The following is a 20455-nucleotide window of genomic DNA, read 5'->3' on the forward strand; positions in this document are numbered from 1 at the left end:
CTGGGGCACCTTAGAAACGCTTTGAAACTCTCGCCTGCTGCCCAATAATAAAGCTACTTGTGTCTTTAGGATTTGTGGAACAAAATAGGCATCAACAATGAAGGATATGAGTGATCTTCAGAGTGTGGAGTACAGACTTACTGGAATGGTTCACTGATGAAGAAAATGCAGTCACTGAATTGATTTGAAGAAATTGCTATTTTCTTTGAAGTAAACAAGCTAAATATATTGGTTGATTTTTTTTCTCTTTTTCACACCAAGTAATGAACAACGGTTTTGGCAGTTCATAAAGTTTTGCATATCGAGAACTTAGCTTTGGAAATGTTCACAACATCATTGAACATGCAGATTCACACTGGGTAGAGACTTTTATTTTCCTTTATTCATTCACAAGATGAGGGTGTCGCTGGCCCGGCAGCATTTCCTGCCCATCCCTAATTGCCCAGGGGGCAGGTAAGAGTCGACCACATTGTTGTGGGTCTGAAGTCACAATGTAGGCCAGACCAGGTAAGGATGGCAGCTTCCTTCCTGAAAGGGCATTAGTGATCCAGATGGGTTTTTCGGAAAATCGATTAATGGTCATCATGAGACTCTTAAATTCCCGAGTTTTTAAAAATTTAATTCAAATTCACCCATCTGCAGCAGTAGGCTTTGAACTCAGGTCTCCAGAAGTTTATCTGGGGCTTTGGACTAACTGTCCAGCGACAATATCACTCGGCCAATACTTCCCCACATCACTGCCCATCTGCACAGAGTAAACAGCGATTTTCTGGTACATCAGGACTGACATCAGGACTGGTTAATCACACATACATTTGCTGAATAATTGCAGGAGTTGGATGTTGATGGGCTATTGACATCCATCTATGAACCATGTGTATTCTGAGGTTTGTTTCTGATCATGATTGGAAACAGCATCGGTCTTGTTATCTTTTGGGGATAAAAACAGTTTCAATTAGCTTTCTGTTAAATACCTAGCAATAAAGTCGATCCCTAACTCTCAGGCAGATTAGTTTCCTTTGAAGAGCTCCTCATCTCCCCAACCTCCTCCATCCTCACACCCAACAGTACAATAATCTCACAGAGTTTCTTTGTGACTATGAATGAGACAATCTGATCAGCTGCTTCTTTCCCTACTCCTATGTCAAGTTGGATCTTAAACTCCCCTTGCTGCAGTTGTGATCCTGCATCATTGTACAGTGTTGCTCGTATTTCATGTCTTGGACTGTCAGTGTTCATGATACTGCATGTAGCTTCTTGTACATCGGGTTTACAGTGCAAGAGTTTAGCTCTTGCCTTCCAACAACAGTAGAGTCGTACTCCAACAAAGCTTACAGAATCACGGCCCAGCATATTCCCCAACTTCCCTCCTTCCATCAAACCAGAGGATCAGCCCTCATTCAACTGAGAGAATTCAGGAGGGCATGGCAGTAACAGCAGCATGAATACCTACAAATGGGGTGTTCACCTGATGAAGTTACCAAACAGCATAAGCAGCAAGTGATAGACAGAGCGAAGCAATCCAGTAAACAACGGAACAGATCTAAGATCTGTAGTCCAGCCACAACCAGTTGTGATTGAAGACAAAGGACAGCTGGAGTCCTGAAGACAGTTCTCTCCAAGATATTAATCAACAAGAATGTCAGACTGGATTAATCATCATAAAACTGAAGTCCATTTGATATTAATATGTTTACAATCAGTGTTCAATTCACCACGTGTAGCTGAAGGTAAAGATAATCTTCAAGTGATTGTAACAGTGAAGATACCTGAATACTTATTCAGCAAATTAAAGCCTGTTGTGTTAGTAATAATTTTAAAGAGATATTAAAAGTAAGGTGATTTGAGTATAATGGAAGAAATTTATTGGTGGGTATCTGATAATTCTGTTTTAATGTGAAGTTAATTTAGGATTAGTTAACAAATACACACACGGTAGGGAATCCCAGTCCCATGGAGTGCACATCCAGTTCCATGTGGGAAAACCAGGACACTTCTTGTATCAGCAACAACCACAAGAACACAGAAGTGACACTGGAACACTAGTTTGACCAAGGCGAAAGTACTGCACTCACTCATTGTCCCCACATTCCAGGATTGATGTGATCACACCAGAGAGGGGACAGAGAAGATTGATCAGAATGTTTCTCTGATTGGAGAATTTCTGCTCTGAGGAAAGATTGGATAGGTTGGGGGTTTCCAAGGAAGATGAACTGAGATTAAATTGATGTGATAAAATGCTGAGGAATCCAGGTAGAATGGATAGGAAGCAGCTATTCATTAACAGAGCCACCAGGAACTAGAAGTTTTAGATTGAAGATAATTCTCAGAAAAAAAGGGGAAAGGAGAATGTATTTCCCACAGAAATGGTGGAGAGCAGGATCTCACTGATGGGGTGACAGAGGCAGTTACCAGCATTACATTTGAATAAAAGTACGTGGATGGAACTGAAATGTTGGAACGTGCAGGGCGATGGACTAAGTTCTGCAGAATGGGATAAATGCGATTTATTTGACATTTCTCCAGAATATTAAACTCCAGTCCAATTTGAGAAGTTAAACATCACGAAACATACTTTAGCAGGACTTATACAGTTAATAGTAAGTTCCTAGGGAGTGCTGCTAAACAAAGAGTCCTTGGAGTGCAGGTTCATAGTTCCTTGAAAGTAGAGTAGCAAGTAGATAGAATAGTGAAGGGCGGCAGTTTGTCTGCTTGCCTTTATTGGTCACAGCATTGAGAGGTCATACTGAGGCTGTACAGGACATTGATTCGGCAACTTTTGTAATATTCCATGCAATTCTGGTCTCCTTCCGATCAGATGGATGTTCTCAAACTTGAAAGGGGTCAGAAAATAATTATAGGATGTTGCCAGGTTTGGATAGGCTGCTTTCCTTGGAGCATCAGAGGCTGAACGGTGACCTGAAAGAGATTTTTAAAATCAGGCCGGGCATGGATAGGATAAATAGAGAAGATATTTTCCCTGCAGTGGGGGAGTACGAAACTAGGGGACTGGGAGGGGGTGGGCGGAGGGACAGAGAGGGTGGGTGGATCGAGAGTGGTGGGACAGAAATGGGTGAGGACAGAAAGTGGGCTGAGAGGGGAGGGGAACAGATGGGGGGAACAGAGGGGGTGACTGACGGTTGGGGGGGCGACCAACAGAGAGGGGGAACAGACCAAGCGGGGTGCAACCGACGGAGGGAGGGGAGGGAAAAGATGGGTGTGCAACCGACGGGGGAGCGACTGACAGAGAGGGGGAAAGACTGAGGGCGCGACAGACTGACAGATAGGGGGACAGAATGATCGGGGGTGGGGAGAGAGGGGCGACAGGGATGGCGGTGACCAACAAAGGGCTGACCAATAGAGAGGGGGGAACAGACAGAGTGGGAGGAGACGGAGGAACACAGAGGGGGAAGATGGAGAGTTATTTTTTAGATCTACAACTCAACCCTTTTCCTGTTTTCTCCTCCTCAGCTTAATTCCATCTGAAGGTCACAGAACAACTGCATAGTTTCTGTAGAGTTTCAGGGAGATCAGGTGCTGAACATGGCATTTGTAACATGCTGATCAATAAATGGACTCTGGTTCGACTCCACTGTCTGTGTGGTGTTTGCACATTCTCCCTGTGTGTCTGCGTGGGCTTCCTCTGGGTGCTCTTAATTTCCTCCCACAAATCCAAAGACGTGCAGGTTAGCTGGATTAGCTTTGGGTAATGGTAGGTTACAGAGTTAGGGTGGAATGCTGTTCCGATGGTTGGTATGGGCCGAAAGGCCTGCTACCACACTGTAGGGATTCTGTCACTGAGTATAGGGGTTAGGAGGTCACGTTGTGGCTGAGTAGGGCACTGGTCAGGCCACTGTTAGAATACTGCATTCAATTGCAGTCTCCCTGATTTCAGAAAGATGTTACCAGAATAGGACTCAACCTCTTAATGGCAAGTTCTTGGGAAGTGTTAACAAACAAACAGACCGTGCAGTGTAGGTTGATAGTTTCTTAAAAGGTGTGGTTGAAGGTAGACAGGTCGGTGAAGGTGGTGTGCGGTATGCTAGCTGTTATTGGGCAGTGCATTGAGTATAGGAGTTGGGAGATTATGTTTCGGTTGCACAGTTTATTGGCTCGGCCACTTTTGGAATGTCCACTGCTTTGAATTCCAGTCTCCCTGCTATAGGAAAGATGTTGGGAAATTGGCAAGAGTTCAGTAAGGTTTTACCAGGATGTTGCCAGTATTGGAACATTTGAACCATAGGGAGAGGCTGAATAGGCTGAGGCTATTTCCCTGAATCACTGGACACTTTAGGTGGCTTTATCGAACTTTATAAAATTATGAGGAGCAGTGATCGGGTGAATAGTCATGGTTTATTTTTTCCCAGGGCAGGGGAGTCCAAACGAATAATGTGAAGTTTTTTCCCCAAGGTGGAAATGACAAATTCTAGAGGAGAGGGGCAAAGTTTAAAGGATATGAAAACCAAAACAACTGCAGATGCTGTAAACCAGGAAGAGAATCAGAAGTTTCTAGAAAAGCTCAGCAGGTCTAGCAGCATCTGTGAAAAGAAATTAGAGTTAACATTTCTGAGGAAGGGTGCCCAGACCGGAAACTTTAACTGATTTTTCTTCACAGATGCTGTATGACCTGCTAAGCGTTTCCAACAACATCTGAGCAAGTTTAAAGGGAGTTGTGTCTGACAAGTGTCTTGTGCAGATGTCGATAAATGACTATAATGTATTCTCCTGGGAGATGGGAAAAGCAGAAACAATCACAGTTTAAGAGGCATTTGGACAGACACATAAGCAGGCATAGGTTGTCAGGGATATGGATCATGTTACAGGCAGATGGAATTAGTTTGGAATGGCATCATGATCTACGCAGACACGGTGGGCTGATTACTCTGGTGCTGTAACTGTTATGTTTTCCAGGGGATAGAATGGTTTTTGAAGAAGTAACAAAAATGATTGATGAGAGCAGCCTGGTCGACATGATCAACGTGGACTTTAGTAAGGCGTTCAGCAAGCTTTCTCATGGGAGACTGGTTAGCAAGGTTAGATCTCATGGAATAAAGCGGAAACCAGCTATTTGAGTACAGACCAGGCTCAAAAGTAGAAGATAGAGAGTGGTGGCGGAGGGATGCTTTTCCGACTGGAGGCCTGTGGAGTGTCTCAAGGATTGGTTCTGTATCCACTATTTTTCATCATTTATATCAATGATTTGGATGTAAACATAGGAGGTATTAGTAATTCTGCAGATGACGCCAAAACTGGAGGTTTAGTGGACAGTGAAAAAGATGACCAAGGCTGCAATGTTTCCTGCAGGTGTCACCATTTCAGATGCTGCCCGTCCTGCTGGGGATCTCCAGCACTTCTTGGTTTTGTTGCAGATTTCCAGCATTTTGCTGAAGCACATGGAGACAGAGAGCTGTACAGCTCCAGATTTTGTTGACTCTGCAGGACTGATGGATGACGAGGGACTCAATCCTCGTTTAATCCTCCTTTCCTTTGGTTTTCGGAGTCGCTGACTACATCACTAATATTCTACGTCCCACTCCCTGACCTGAATCTGACCCATCTAACCCGACACTTCAGATCCCATCCCCCTGCCAGACTAGTTAATACCTCACCAATGGAACTGGCAATAGCGCTCCCCCCATCCCCACCCTCCAGGAGATTTGACCCAGCTCTGCACAGGGGTAACCAGTCAGGCTGGTACAGGTCCCAATTCCTTAAGAATCTAAGCCCTTCCATGGTACACCATTTCTCCAGCCACACATCCAGCTGATCTACCCTCTTATTCCTGCTCTCACTAGCATATGGCACTGGGAGCAAGTCTGACATCATTACATTTCAGGAGCTGCATTATAATGTGTCCCTGCTCTCCCAATATCCAGCTTTCAACCACTCATCCCTTTATTTCATTATGTCATTGGTATCAGGGTGTTGTACAACCACAGGCTGTTTACCCTCCAGCTCCAGAATATCCTGTAGCTGCACCATGATATCGCGGATCCTATCACCAGGGAGATAACATACCATCCTGGATTCATGGCTGTGGCCATAGAAGTGCCTGTCTGTAACCCTGACTGTTGAATCCCCTGTCACTCTCTTTCTTCCCGTTCTGGGCAGCAGAGCTATCGACAGTGTCATGAACCTGGTTGTTGCTGATTTCCCCTGAGACCGACACACACACACACACACACACGAATCCCAAGCAGTATACATTATCTGTTTGGGAAGGGAATAACCACTGGGAACTCCTGCACTTCCTTCCTGAGCCTTTTACTTGATCTGATGGTCCCCCATTCCCTTTCTGCCTGTGTAACCCTCACCTGCAGTGTGACTAACTCACTGAACATGCTGTCCATAACATTCTCAGTATTGCAGATGCTCCACAGCGAGTCCACGCACAGCTCCAGGTCTGAAAAGCAGTTTCCCAGTAGCTGCTGATGGGCACATTTCTTGCACACACAGCCGTCAGGGACACTGGAAACATCCCTAATTTTCCCACATTGTACAAGAGGAGCACACCATGGGTCTGAGGTCTCCTGTCACACAGGCTCTCTAGATTCAGCTAGTTACTCCCATTTAGAGAATTTATATGACCAAGCAATCTTCCTCCCCTTCAAACATTGTAATAAAAATCCTGTATTCTTTACTTAAGCTGATATGTTATACCTTAAAAATGGTTACAAAATCTCCACAGGTATCGCTTACAAACTGGCTGTTCCCTTTGGGACCATGTGAATTTCTGAATGGGCTGAAACAAAACGGAGTTTCAGCTTCACCTTCTCCCTGTCCCACCTCGCTCTGTTTACACCCAACTCCAAAACACTCTCATTGAGCCAAGCAGCCCTCACAGTGCAGCCCTGTCATTGTCATTGTCTGCTCACCCCTACACTGCCCTCAGCCTCCTGTACTGTTCCAATACATCTCAATGGGAGCTCAGGGACAGCACCTCATCTTTCAATTCAATCCTTTGTAACCCCAGAGTCAACATGGACCTCAGCAGTTTCTGGGTGAACAGACAGTTTGAGTCTGGAACATTCCACCTAAAAAGGTACTGGAATTTGACTTCATAAAGAGTTGCAGGGAATTGAAAATAAGGAGTTTACAGGTGAGCATCATGAAGTGGGTGATTGGGACTAAATCTGACAGTCCCTACAAAGAGACAAAGTGCAATCTGGACAAATCTGTGCTCCCTCTCAGACCAAAGCAGACCCTGAGCTTCCAGTTGCCTGCCACTTTAACACACGAGCCTGTTCCCTGGCCAACATCTGTCTCATTCTTAATGCAGTGTTCCAGGGAAGCTTGATGCCGAACACTCCAGAACACACCAAATGGCCCTGTATTTCAAGGACGGCAATTTCCCCTCCCATGTGGTCAACAATACCCTTCAGTGTATCTCCACCACTTCCTGCACCTCTGCCCTTGAACCCCACCTCTCCAACCGCAGCAAGGATAGAACCCCCAAGTCCTCAATTTTCAATCAGATACAACACATCATCCTCTGCCATTTCCACCACCGACAATCAGATCCCACCAACAGATATCTTTCCCTCCACACCCCTTTCAGCATTCCTCGAGACCATTCCCGTGACTTCCACATTAGATCCATGCTCCCCACCAACCCACCCTCCACTTCCAACACCTTTGCCTGCCATTGCAAGAGGTGTAAAACCTGTGCCCACACCTTCCCCTCACCTCCATCCAAGACACCAGAGGTCCCTTCCACATCCAGCAGAGATTGTCCTGTACATTGAATAACCTCATCTATTGTTTTCATTGCTTTCTACAACGGGGAGACAGGACGCTAACTTGCAGAATGTTTCAGGGAACTTTTCTGGGAGACATACACCAACCAACCCCACTGTCCTGTGGCTAACCATTTCAACTCCCCCTCCCACTCTGCCAAGAACATGCATGTCCTGGGCCACCTCCACCACAAAATCCTAGCTACATGACTCCTGGAGGAAGAAAACCTCATCTTCTATCTTGGGACCCTTTAACCACTGAATCAATGTTTCGTCATTTCCTCTCCCCCACCTTATCCCAGATCCAGCCCTCCAACTCAGCACCACCCTCTTGAACAGTCCCACCTGTCCATCTTCTTTCGCAATTACCCACTCCACCCTCTCAACATTACCCTCCACCAGCATCTTCCTATCGCCTTCCCAGCTACCTTCCCGCCAGCCCCACACAAATGCTATTATCTGTCAGTCCTCTTCCCCACTCTCACATCCCTGCTGAAGGGCTTAGGCCCAATATGTCAATTCTCCTGCTCCTTGGATACTGTCTGACCTGCTGTGCTTCTCCTGCGCCAAACTTTAACATAAGCTGGAAGAACAACACCTCATTTTGTACTTGGGGACCCTTCAGGCCTCTGACCTTAAAATGGAACTCATTAATTTTAGGTCCTAAGTCTCCCATGTCCTCGCACCATAGTCCCCCACCCCACACACCAGGCCTTGTTATTACATCGCCTGCCATTACACATTACCTATGGTTAGTCACTAACAATCTCCATTAACATCTATTCACCCTCCCCCAGCCAGATCATTATCCATTCCTTTGTCCAATTGCTCCTGTATCTCATTTTGGACTATATCACCACCTATCACATTTACTCCTTAACCCCTACCTTCTGCATATAAACTGACATTTTTTCTCAGTCACATCAGTTCTGAGGAAGGGTCAGCGGATCCAAAATATTAACTCTGATTTCTCTTCACAGATGCTGCCAGACCTGCTGAGCTATTCCAGTATCTTCTAGCTGTTGTTTCTGATTTAAGCATCCACAGTTCTTTTGGTTTTCGTTTACTGGGAGTTTCTAATTCAGGTCTAGCAGCCTACATCATGAGTTTATAAACCCTCCCAGTTCACACTCACTCCATTTCTCTCCCACTCCCTTCACACTCACTGGGTCTCTTCCCAACCCCTGCCCAGTGACACTGCACCTGCACAGCTCATGGTCACATGCTGGCCTGTTGGCGACACCCCTCATTCACTCCCATTGGCTGGAGGATTACACCTAGTCTCCTAATGGTCTGAAGCTGCCGTCAATCAGCCAGGCCCCATTGTGACATGAGTGGTGGGACCCTCCCAGGAGTGTGGGAGGCTGAGGGGTAACCTCTGAGGTTTATAAAATCATGGGAGGCATTGATGGGATAAATAGATAGATGAGGATAGGATATCTGGTCGGCACAGAGGAGTTTGACTGAAGGGTCTGTTTCCGTGCTGTGTATGTCTGTGGCTCTGCCCTGGGATGAGCTTCATCACTCACAGTGAATGGGGCTGAATCAATGTCCTGTAGAGCTGCAAAACAATGTCCCAACTCCAATACTCAATGCACTGACCAAGTACACCAAACGCCTCCTTCACTATCCTGCCTATCCAAGATTCCACTTTCAAAGAACTATGAACCTGTACCTCAAGTCTCTTTGTTCAACAACACTCCCCAGGACCTTCCCATTAAATGTATAAGTCCTGCCCTGATTTGTTTTTCCAAAATGCAGCACCTCACATTTATCTGAATTCACTCCATCTTCCACTCCCCAGCCCATTTGATTGAAGTCCCATTTTACTCTGAGGTAACCTTCTTCCCGATCCAATTTGGTGCCTGTGTAAAGTCACTGACCATAGCTCCTATTTTCACATAGTCATCATTGATATAAATGATGAAAAGCAGTGAACCCTGCACCGATCCTTACACCATATTGCTCATCACAGGCCTCCAGTCCGAAGGCAACCCTTCACCACTATCCTCTGTCTCCAACCTTACAGCCAATTTTATATCCAAATAGCTAGTCCTTCCACCTTGAATGTCTTTCTGAAGTCCAAGTTAGTGATTTCCATGCACAAAGCCATGCTGACTGTCCCTAATCATTTCTTACCTTTCCAATTACATCTAAATCCTATCCCGGAGAAGCCCTTCCAACAACTTGCCTGACTCCAGGCTCACCAGTGTATTGTTCCCTGGCCTTTCCTCATCACCTTTCTCAAATAATGGCACCTGTCTTCCAGCACCTCGGTGATACAAATATCTCAGCGAGGGACCCAACTATCACTTCCCTAGCTTCCCACAAAGTTCGGGGATTCACCTGATCATGTATCAGGGATTTATCAATCTTGATGCATTATACAAGTTCCAGAGACTCTGAACGAATATGGACACTTGTCAAGTTATCCCTATTTATTTCTCCAAACTCTCTCACTTCCATATCCTCCTTCAGTAAAAGCGGACATGAAATACGCAGATAGTATCTCTCCTGCCTCCTGCAGATCCATAGACCGCCTTGTTGATCTTTCAGGGTCCCTATTCTCTGCCTGGTTACTCTTTTGTCCTTAGTGTATTTCTAGAATCTCTTTGGATTTTCCCCAAACTCATTTCACAAAGCTCTCTCGTCCCTTTTTGCCCTCTTAGTTTCCCTCGAGTATACTCCTACTGCCCCTATACTCCTCTAGGTATTCACACAAACCCAGCTGTCTGGACCTGCCATATCCCTCCTTCATTTTCTTGACCAGAGCCACAATTCCTCTTGACAGGCAGCATTCCTTACACCTCCCAGTCTTGGCCTTAACAGGAACATACAGTCTATATACTCATTGTCTCAGGCCTATGGGGGCAACAGCAGATGAAGACAGAGAAACAATCAATCATTCTCGGTAAAGAGGCAGTGCTGGGAAAGATACCAGCCGAAAGGTAGATGGGTCTCCTGGCCGTGATGGAATGCATCCCCGGGGACTGTAAGGAATGGCAGTGGGTAAATAGCAAATACACTCGTGATAATTCACTAAAATTTGCTGACTCTGGGACGGTTCTAACAGATTGGAAAGCTGCAAATGTGATGCCAATATTTTAAAATGGACGTATTAGCATAACTTCTGTAGTGGGGGAAATGTCTGATCTCTCACGAAAGAAACGGTAGCACAGTGGTTAGCACTGCTGCCTCACAGCACCAGGGACCTGGGTTCAATTCCCGCCTCTGACTGTGTGGAGTTTGCACGTTCTCCCTGTGTCTGCGTGGTTTTCCTCCGGGTGCTCCGGTTCCCTCCCACAGTCCAAAGATGTGCGGGTCACGCTAGTAGTGAGCTATGTGGATAGAAATTGTCTCATCGAGCAGACACAGCATGGATTCATGAAAAGTGGACGACACTAAGATGAGTGGTAGAGCAATGTGTGCAGAGGCCACTGTCAGTCTGCACAGGGATACAGAGAGGTTAATTGAGTGGTTAAGGGTCTGGCAGATGGAGGACAATGTTGGGATATGTGAGGTCATCCATTTTGGTCGGACTAACAACAAACTGGATGATGAAATGGTGAAAACATGCAGCAGGCTGCTGTGCAGAGGGAGCTGGGTGTCCTTGTGCATGAATCACAGGAAGTTGGTTTGCAGGTACAGCAGGTAATTAAGGCAGTGAAGGGAATATTGTCCTTCATTGCTAGAGGGATGGTTATGCTGCAGCTATACAGGGGGCTAGTGAGGCCACACCTGGAGTACTGTGTACAGGTTTTCGTCCCCTACTTCAGGAAGGATGTAATGGCGCTGGAGGGGGTGCAGAGCAGGGTCACTAGTTTGAGTCTGGAGTTGAAAGGGTTGCCTTCTGAGCAGAGATTGACAAAACTGGCATGATCCTCATTGGAATTTAGAATAATGGGAGATTGTATAGGAAAAATATAAAATTATGAAGGGAGTAGATAAGATAGAAGCAGGGAGGTCATTTCCACTGTGGACTGGACAAACTATGGTGCATAGCGACAAAATAAGGGGGTATCAGATTTAGGACTGAGTTCAGGAGAAACTTCTTCAGCTAAAGGGTTGTGAATCTGTGGAATTCCCAGCTGATTGAAACAGTTGAGACTTTCATCTTGAATGTCTTTAGGTCAAAATGTAGATTTACGAACAGGAAAGGAATTAAAGGTTATGGGAGAGAGCAGTAAAGTGGAGCTGAGATCAGCCCTGATCTTATTGAATGGCAGAGCAGGCTGGAGGGGCCAGATGGCCTCCTCCTGCTCATATTCCTTATGTTACGTTCCCACTTTTCAGCCGTCCCTTTACCTGGGAATAGCAAAGAAGTATTGAAAGATTTTATCTTGTTCAATCACAATGCACCTTTATCCAATTTAGAACAGCAACTTTTAGATCTGGTCTATTCTTTTTTGGAACTATTTTAAAACTATTATAATTATCAGAGAATCCAGACAGTGGGGAAGCAGGTCATTCAGCCCATCACATCCGCACTGACCCTCAGAGACTCCCACCCTACCCATGTAATGTTGCCTTTCCCATGGATAATCCACCCAACCTGCACATCCCTGAACACTGTGGGTAATTCAGCCTGGATAATCCACCTAACCTGCACATCCCTGAACACTGTGGGTAATTCAGCCTGGATAATCCACCTAACCTGCACATCCCTGAACACTGTGGGTAATTCAGCCTGGATAAGCCACCCAACCTGCACATCCCTGAACACTGTGGGTAATTCAGCCTGGATAATCCACCTAACCTGCACATCCCTGAACACTGTGGGTAATTCAGCCTGGATAATCCACCTAACCTGCACATCTTTACATAGTGGGAGGAAACCAGAGCAATCAGATGAAACACACGCAGATATTAACAATAAGGTGATCAATCCTTTCTTATTTCCCAGTTCCATCCAAATAATTTCACTGAACTTACTCCCATGAATATCGTCCCCAAGCACAACTCTAATGCTATCCCTAACCAAAAACACCACTCGTCCTCCTCTCTTGTCCCCCTTTCTATCCTTCCTATAGCATCTATACCCTGGAACATACAGCTGCCAGTCACATCCATCCCTGAGTCATATTTCTATAATACCGATGATATCCCAGTCCCATGTTCAAACCATAACCTGAGCGCATCTGCCTTCCCTGTCAGGCCTCTTGCATTGAAGTAAATGCAGTGTAACTGCTCGGTTCTACCGCGTTCTGCCTTGACTGTTTGATTTCTGAACTGTACCAGCCTCAGACTTACCTCCTTTCTCACTATCTCTTTAGGTTTACCCCCACTCCCTCACTGGTTTAATGCCTCCCGAGTAGTACTAGCAAATCTCCCTGCCTGGATATTAGTCACCTTCCAATTCAGGGACAATCCATCCTTCTTATTCAAGTCACTTCTACTCCAGAGGAGAATTCAATGACCAAAAGATGTGAATCCTTCTGCCCTACACCAGATCTTTAGCCAATCATTCATCTCCTCCATCCTGCTATTCCTACTCTCACTAGCATGTAGCATTGGGAGTAATTCAGATATTACGACCGAGTATCTACTTTTTTATATTCCAGGCTAATTTGCTATATTCTCTCATCAGGACCTATCTTTTTCTCTTCCTGTGTCATTGGTACCAATGTCCAATGACCTCCCACTGGTTATTCTACCCTTTAAAGAATATTCTGCCACCAATCTTTTCTGAACCTTTCAAGTTCCACAACATCCTTCTGATAGGTGGAGAACAGAATTGCACTCAATATTGTAAGAGTGGCCAAACCAATGTCCTGTACAGCCACAACATGACTGCCCAACTCCTGTACTCACTGCTCTGACCAATAATGTAAATCATACCAATCACCTTCACTATCCTATCCACCTGCGACTCTACTTTCAAGGAATTATGAACCTGCACTGTAAGGAAACTTTGCTCAGTAACACTCCCTCGGACCTGACCATTAAGTCTATCAGTCCTGCTAGGCTTTGCTTTTCCAAAAAGCAGCACCTCACATTTATCTAAATTAAACTCCATCTGCCACTCCTCAGCCCATTTCCCCATCTGATCAAGATCCCATTGAATCCTGAGGTACCCTTCTTCACTGCCCACGACACCTCCAATTTTGGTGTCACCTGGAAACTTACTAACAATACCTCCTATGTTCACATCCAAATCATTTATGTAAATGATGAGAAGTAGTGGACCCAGCACCGACCCTTGTGGCACTCCAGTGGTCACAGTCCTCCAGTCCGAAAAACAACCTTCTACCACCACCCTCTGTCTTCTACCTTTGAGGCAGTTCTATATTCCAAATGGCTAGTTCTCCTGGTATGGTGAGATCTCATCTTGCTAACTAGTCTTCCATGGCGAACCTTGTCGAACGCCTTACTGAAGTCCATATAGATCCCATCTACCGCTCTGCCCTCAAAAATCCACTTTCTTACTTCTTCATAAAACAGCTCAGTCAAGTAAGTGACATGATTTCCCGCACACAAAGCCATGCTGACTATCCCTAATCAGTCCTTGCTTTTCCAAATACATGCAAATCCAGTCCCTCAGGGTTCCCTCCAACAACTTGTCTGGCACCAACATCAGGCTCACAGGTCTGTAGTTCCCGGGCTTGTCCAAACCGCCTTCATTAAACAGTATCATCATATTAACCAACCCCCAGTCTTCTGGCACCTCAGCTGTGACTATCGCTGATACAAAAATCTCAGCAAGGCGCCCAGCAATCACTTCCCTAGCTTCCTACAGAATTTTAGGACACACCTGATGAAATCCTGGGCATTTATCCACCTTTCTGCGTTCCAAGACATCCAGTACCACCTTCGCTGTAATATGGACATTTTTCAAGGTGTCACCATCGATTTCCAACATTCTATATCTTCCATATCCTTCTCCACAGTAAATGCTGATGCAAAATACTTGTTTAGTATCCCCTCCCCACCCCATCGCCTGCAGATCCACACACAGGCTGCCTTGCTGATCCTTGAGGAGCCCTATTCTGTCTCTAGTAACCCATTTGCTCTTAATGTATTTATAAAAACCCTTTGGATTGTCCTTACCCTATTCGCCAAAACTGTGTCCTGTCCCCTTTTTGCCTTACTGATTTTCCTCTTAAGTATACTTCTATTGCCTTTATACTAGAAGGATGTTCTGGATTGGAATAAATGCCAAATATTTCATCTTGATAAAAGGGCAGGACTTACACTGATTAAAAGTCGGGCCTTGCATAGTGATATAGAACAAAGAGACCTCGGGGTTCAGATCTTTGCAGTTTATGTCACATGTAGACAGGGTTGTTCAGAAGATGTATAGCACACTTGCCTTCATTGCTCACACCTTTGAGTATAGGAGTTGGGACATTACATTGAGGTTGTACAGGATGTTGGTGAGGCCTCTTCTGGAATACTGTGCTCAGTTCAGGTTGTGCTGTTATAGGACAGATGTTATTAAGTCGGAGCGGGTTCAGAAGAGATTTACCAGGATGTTGATGGGAATGGATGCTTTCGGTTATAAGGAGAGGCTAGGTAGGCTGGGACCTCTTTCACTGGGGTGTAGGAGGCTGAGGGGTGACCTTATTGGAGGTTTATAAAATCCTGAAGAGTATAGGTAATGTGAACAGCAGGTGCCCTTTCCAGGAGGGGGCGCGATTCAAGAGTGGGTGAGAAAAGGAAGACCCTAAAAAGACGTTCCGGATTTTACTTTTTGTTTTTGTACAGAGAGTGATTCACATGTGGAATAAACTAGCAGAGGACGTGGTAGCTGTGAATACAATTACAATTTAAGGGTGGCACAGTGGCTCAATGGTTAGCACTGCTGCCAGGGACACAGGTTCAATTCCTGCATTGGGTGGCTGTCCATGTGGAGTTTGGATATGCTTCCCCGTGTCAGCGTGAGTTCCTCCAGGTGCTCCCGTTTCTTCCCACAAGCCACAGATGTACAGGGTAGGTGAACTGGCAGTCCTCAATTGCCCATAGTGTTCAGGGATGATTGGGTTTAGTGAATTAGTAAGGGGTAAATGTAGAGTAAAACGGTAGGGGAATGGGATTCTAAGAGGAAAAAGCATTTGGACCTGTATATCGATAGGGAATGCTTGGATGGATTTGGACTAAGTGGAGGTAGATGCGATTAGTTCAGTTCGAATTTATGGTTGACACGGACTGGTTGGAACACAGGGTGTGTGTCAGTGCTGTATAACGTTCTGACTCTATCGCTCGTTATCTCTGTAAATTCCTCTATGCTCGGAACTCTCCGTCAATGCCACCTCATCCAGTCTTACAACTCTTCCTTATCTCGATAATTCCTCTCCAGCCTCAAAACTCAAAAAAGTCTATCAGAAATATCTCTATCTCTGTAACATCCTCAATCCTCAGAATCCTCTCCAACTTTCATCTCCTCCAGCTTCATTACTCTCCCTATCTCTGATCCCCTCCAGTCTCTCAAAGCTCTGCTATATGTGCCTTTTTTATTTCCAGCCTTCAGGATTCCCAATGTTTATTTCTCACTTGATGACGGCCCTTTCCGATTCTGTGCTGAGCTTCTGAATTCTTCCTTAAACCTCTCAATCTCCTTTTCCTCCCAAAACATCGGCCAATAATCTGTCATCTACTCTAGTATCACCCTTTCTGACCTGAAGTGCAATGGAGCTTGTCATATTCCTATAATAAACATCTTAGCGGTCTACAGAACAGAAAAAGGCTCTGGTAGTACATCGGGTCTGTGACAAAGAAAACTACCACCTAACTGTCCTCATCTATTTTCCGATAATTGTGGAAAAGTCTCATCTATCATGGCATTGCAAGTGCACACTAAATACATCTCAAATGCTACCGGGATTTCTGTGTCTCCCACCCTTACAGACAGTGAGGTTCAATGCAACTGTTGCTCGATGATGACATCACCCACAGGAACACAGAGCAGCTGGGTCTGTGCAAACCAGAGATCACCCACACATTGGGAAGGATGGCAGGGTCCCTGAGGGGGGGCACAGGAGATTTACCAGGATGGTTCAAGGAATGGGGGATTTTAGTTGCAGAGACATGGGTGTTGTTAATAAATATCAAGAATATCCATCTACAATAGATGGACTCTTGTTCTCAACCTCTCCCCTTGCCTGGGCTGTGGTAACCTTCAGGTTAAACCCACCACCAGACATTTCTCCCTAATGAGACAGCAGCCCTATGGTCTGGGAGGACAATGCTGCCTTTCCCTTTTACACAGTGATGCCACTGTACCCCGGGGTGGGGAGAGGGAATGCTGAAGGTGGGGGATGGGACACCACTCAGGCACAGTGCTTTGTCCTGGAGGATGTTCACTTTAATATTGTTGGGGTCTGCACTGATGCAGGCAAGTGGAGAATGTTCCAACACAATCCTGATGTGGGCCTTATAGGGAGCAAACAGACATTGGGGAATCAGGGGTTTGGGGAAACAGATTGTTCTCCTTGTAGCAGAGGAAATTGAGGGTGCCCTGTGACAGAGGGGTTTACAGATTTAGAATAATCCACCTTACACTCATGAGTTCATCAGAAAAGGATTACAGGACACATATTGAAGACTTGGGGGAGATCTACTGAGAGTGTGGGGTGATTCAGAAGAGGACATTTATGCAGCAAATGGGAATGAGCTGGAATACAATACTCACACACAATGTGAATATCCAGCTCCTGATGTATTGAGTAATTTTGTCACAGTTTGGCGTTACAATTACTGAGATTACCATCTGAATGTCCACCTGTAATACACGTTTATAAAACTGTCACTGTCAGTTCATTTAAGAAACTCTCACCACCCCCTCCTCCTGGCCCAGGATGACTGGACACATTACCCCTTGTGGGGGTCAGCAGTTAGTTCAGGGGGAAATCTGTATGGGTTTCTGTGAGTTTCCACACTGGGTCTTCATGTGACTGAACAGGGCAGATCTTTGACACATGGGACACAATGTTTCAAGAGTCAGTGCGATGTGGAGAGCAGGATGTGCTTCCTTTTCTTTCCTTCCGTGCTACCGCTGTGCCTCATCAATTAGACGGGGGGGGTGAAAGGCTCATGCAGCTCGATGGGCAAGTTGTCTCCATTCTGACCCATGAGCAGCAAGCTCCTCCAAGTCATTCCAAAGAGTCTCTCTGAAAAGGTAACAACTGCTTCCCACTGCCCAGTGCTCCCAGGAAATGTTTAGAAGAATGAGCGGGGAAATCTCTGAGAAAATGCAGAACGGTAAAGTTCCAAAAGGATTATAAACAGTTTACAGAGAGGGATTCATTGGAGAAGTGGGCAACAAGTTAGCAAATGGAGCATAATTTGGGAAATTGTGAAGTTGCTCATTTTGGAGGAGATAATAAAAGAACAGAGTGCTATGTAAATGGTGGAAACTGTCGAAAGCTGCACCACAAAAGGGACCAGGGGTAATTGCGTAGGAAATACAGTTATAACAGGGAAACAGGATGGGGAATGGAACGTTGTTTCTTATTACAAGGAGTTTTCAGTGTAAGTGTTTGGAGTATATACCTGAGAGTAACTTTACAAAGTGCGAGTGAGACCACATCTGGAGTAATGACAGAAGTTTTGGTCCCTTTATTTAAGGGAATACATAATTTCATCTGAGGCATTTCAGAAAAGATTAACTGGGATGATCCCTGGCTTGTAGGGATTATCTTTAAGAAAAGGCTGAAAATGTTGGGACTCTACTCACTGGATTTGGGAAGAATGAGAGGTGATCTCATTGTAACATGCAGGATTCTTAAGGAGTTTGACAGGGTAAATACTGAGAGGATGTTTCCCATCATGAGGGATCTGGAATCAGATACTCGGATAGTCACGGAATCAAGGGTTCTGTTTTAGATTCGTCAAGTTTAAGGCAACATCAACACGGGTCAGGGGTTTCAGTAGCAATGGAGCTGGGGTGAAGGGGGGGGGGGAAGCAACGTTTTAGAGATTGGAATTCCTGGTGTTTGTGATTGTGTAGATACCTGATCAGAAGGTCACCTTGGGGTTACAGATATGAGAGCAATATTGTGAAGAGTGTAGTTCTGCCTCAGACAGTTCCCAGGGAGAGGGGGGGCTCAGCAGTAAGGGAAAGGAATTTGTAATAGCAACTGAAGGCAATGGGTTTAACCATTTCAATGTTCCATTGCAGGAAATTGCAGCCAATCGCGTAGTGGGAGTGTGATGAGCAGTTTGATAACTGAGTAATGGAGAGGGATGATGGGGAGGGAGAGCTAGGCATTGTCAGTGTACATGTGAACCCTCAGACGGTGCTTTTGGACGATGTCACCTCCTGACAGTATGTAGGTGAGAAACAGGAGGGACCAAGAATCGATCCTTGAGGGACACCACATACAAGGAATTTAGAAAGGAATGGGAGAGTGGGGATGAAGTAGGTTTTTCCAACAACGGTGAGGTCAAAATATTACTTCGTAGCAGAATGGGAGAGAAGGACATAACCAGAAAAGACAGACAGACAGAACAAGGAACAATACCTGTGATTTGGTGAGGGGAGGGAGGTGGGGGTGATGTGGAGGAAGAGCCCAACTCCAAAAACACACTTTCTTCATTGGTGACATCACCCAACTCCACCCTAGTCTCAGCTCATTTACTGAATGCAGGGATGGACGAGTATTTATCTCCAGACTTAATTATCCAAACACTCTTGGCCAGCCTCCCACATTCAACTTACATGTAATCTCAAGAGTATCTTAAACCCTCCTGCCCAAGTGCTCACTTGTACCAAAACTAGTTGATCCATCGAAAGGCTCCTATTTACAGGCAACAATTTAAAATTCTCACCCTGTGAACATCCCTGTCTCCCTGCACCACACACCCTGCAAGACCTTGACAACTCATTTGTATTTATTCATTGCTTCACCTGTCTGGCTGTTTCTACTGTTGCCAAGGCAACACTGTCTGGAATTCCCACCTGAACCCTCTCAGACCTGCTTTCCTCTTTTAAGGTGTTCTCGAAAACCTGGTCATTTGGCAATGCTTTTGATCACTTGACCTAGTATCTCAATCTGTGGCCTTATGCCAGAATTTTTCAATAGTATTTCTGTGAAATTATAACCATGATTAAAAAACAAACTGTTGCTGATTTGCACATACATTGTCAACTCTTCAATATTGCTGAGTGAATAATCTATAACAGCACTTACCCAACCACATTGTGGGAGCACCTTCACCACATGAACTGCAGCTGGACAGGGAAATCAAACATCACCCTCTCCACAGGCAATGGGGCTTTGGCACTGATCACTGGGATCTGTGGAGGGAGAAACACAGTTGCTATTTCAGGGAGTGCAAAATGCATTATAAGGAGGGAAAATGGTGCAGAATTTGGGATTTTCAAATTTGTGATTCACAATGTGCACTAAGTTCTGTAAAACCTCTCATCCCATACCATGAAAATGTCCTTCTCTTCCTGGTCAATATGTCTTTCCTTTCCCCTGCCCTGCACCTTCACACATTTCCAATGCCTTGGCCACAACAACACTGTGCTGCCAGTGAAGTTTATCACGTGGTTGAGTATTGTCCCGCCCCTCATTCACTCCGATTGGTTGAAGGACCAACTGGCACATCCTGGTCCTCCAGCCCCGTTCCCCTGACTCTTATTGGTCCTGCGCTGACATCAATAATCCGAGGCCCATTGTGGGCTGGAGCATGCTCAGTGCTTCCTGCTTTGGCTGTTGTTCATCAGGTGAGAGAGAGAGAGGGCTCATCCCTGTTTCTCCTGATGTCAGACAATA

General features: G+C 45.4%; 1 long non-coding RNA gene across 2 annotated transcripts; it reads right to left on the reverse strand.

The window, feature by feature from the left end:
* Positions 1-349: 349 nt before the first annotated feature.
* On the reverse strand, positions 350-19969 carry LOC132813178 (uncharacterized). Of its 2 annotated transcripts, none has more exons than XR_009643981.1 (2): positions 19865-19969; positions 350-930 (listed from the first exon to the last, which is right to left on the reverse strand). It is a non-coding gene; the product is annotated as an uncharacterized LOC132813178 (long non-coding RNA). The 2 variants fall into 2 exon arrangements; XR_009643982.1 differs by lacking the exon at positions 350-930 and adding an exon at positions 2493-2919.
* Positions 19970-20455: the final 486 nt, after the last annotated feature.

The sequence above is a fragment of the Hemiscyllium ocellatum genome, unplaced genomic scaffold (assembly GCF_020745735.1).
Source record: "Hemiscyllium ocellatum isolate sHemOce1 unplaced genomic scaffold, sHemOce1.pat.X.cur. scaffold_342_pat_ctg1, whole genome shotgun sequence".
Lineage (NCBI taxonomy): Eukaryota > Metazoa > Chordata > Chondrichthyes > Orectolobiformes > Hemiscylliidae > Hemiscyllium > Hemiscyllium ocellatum.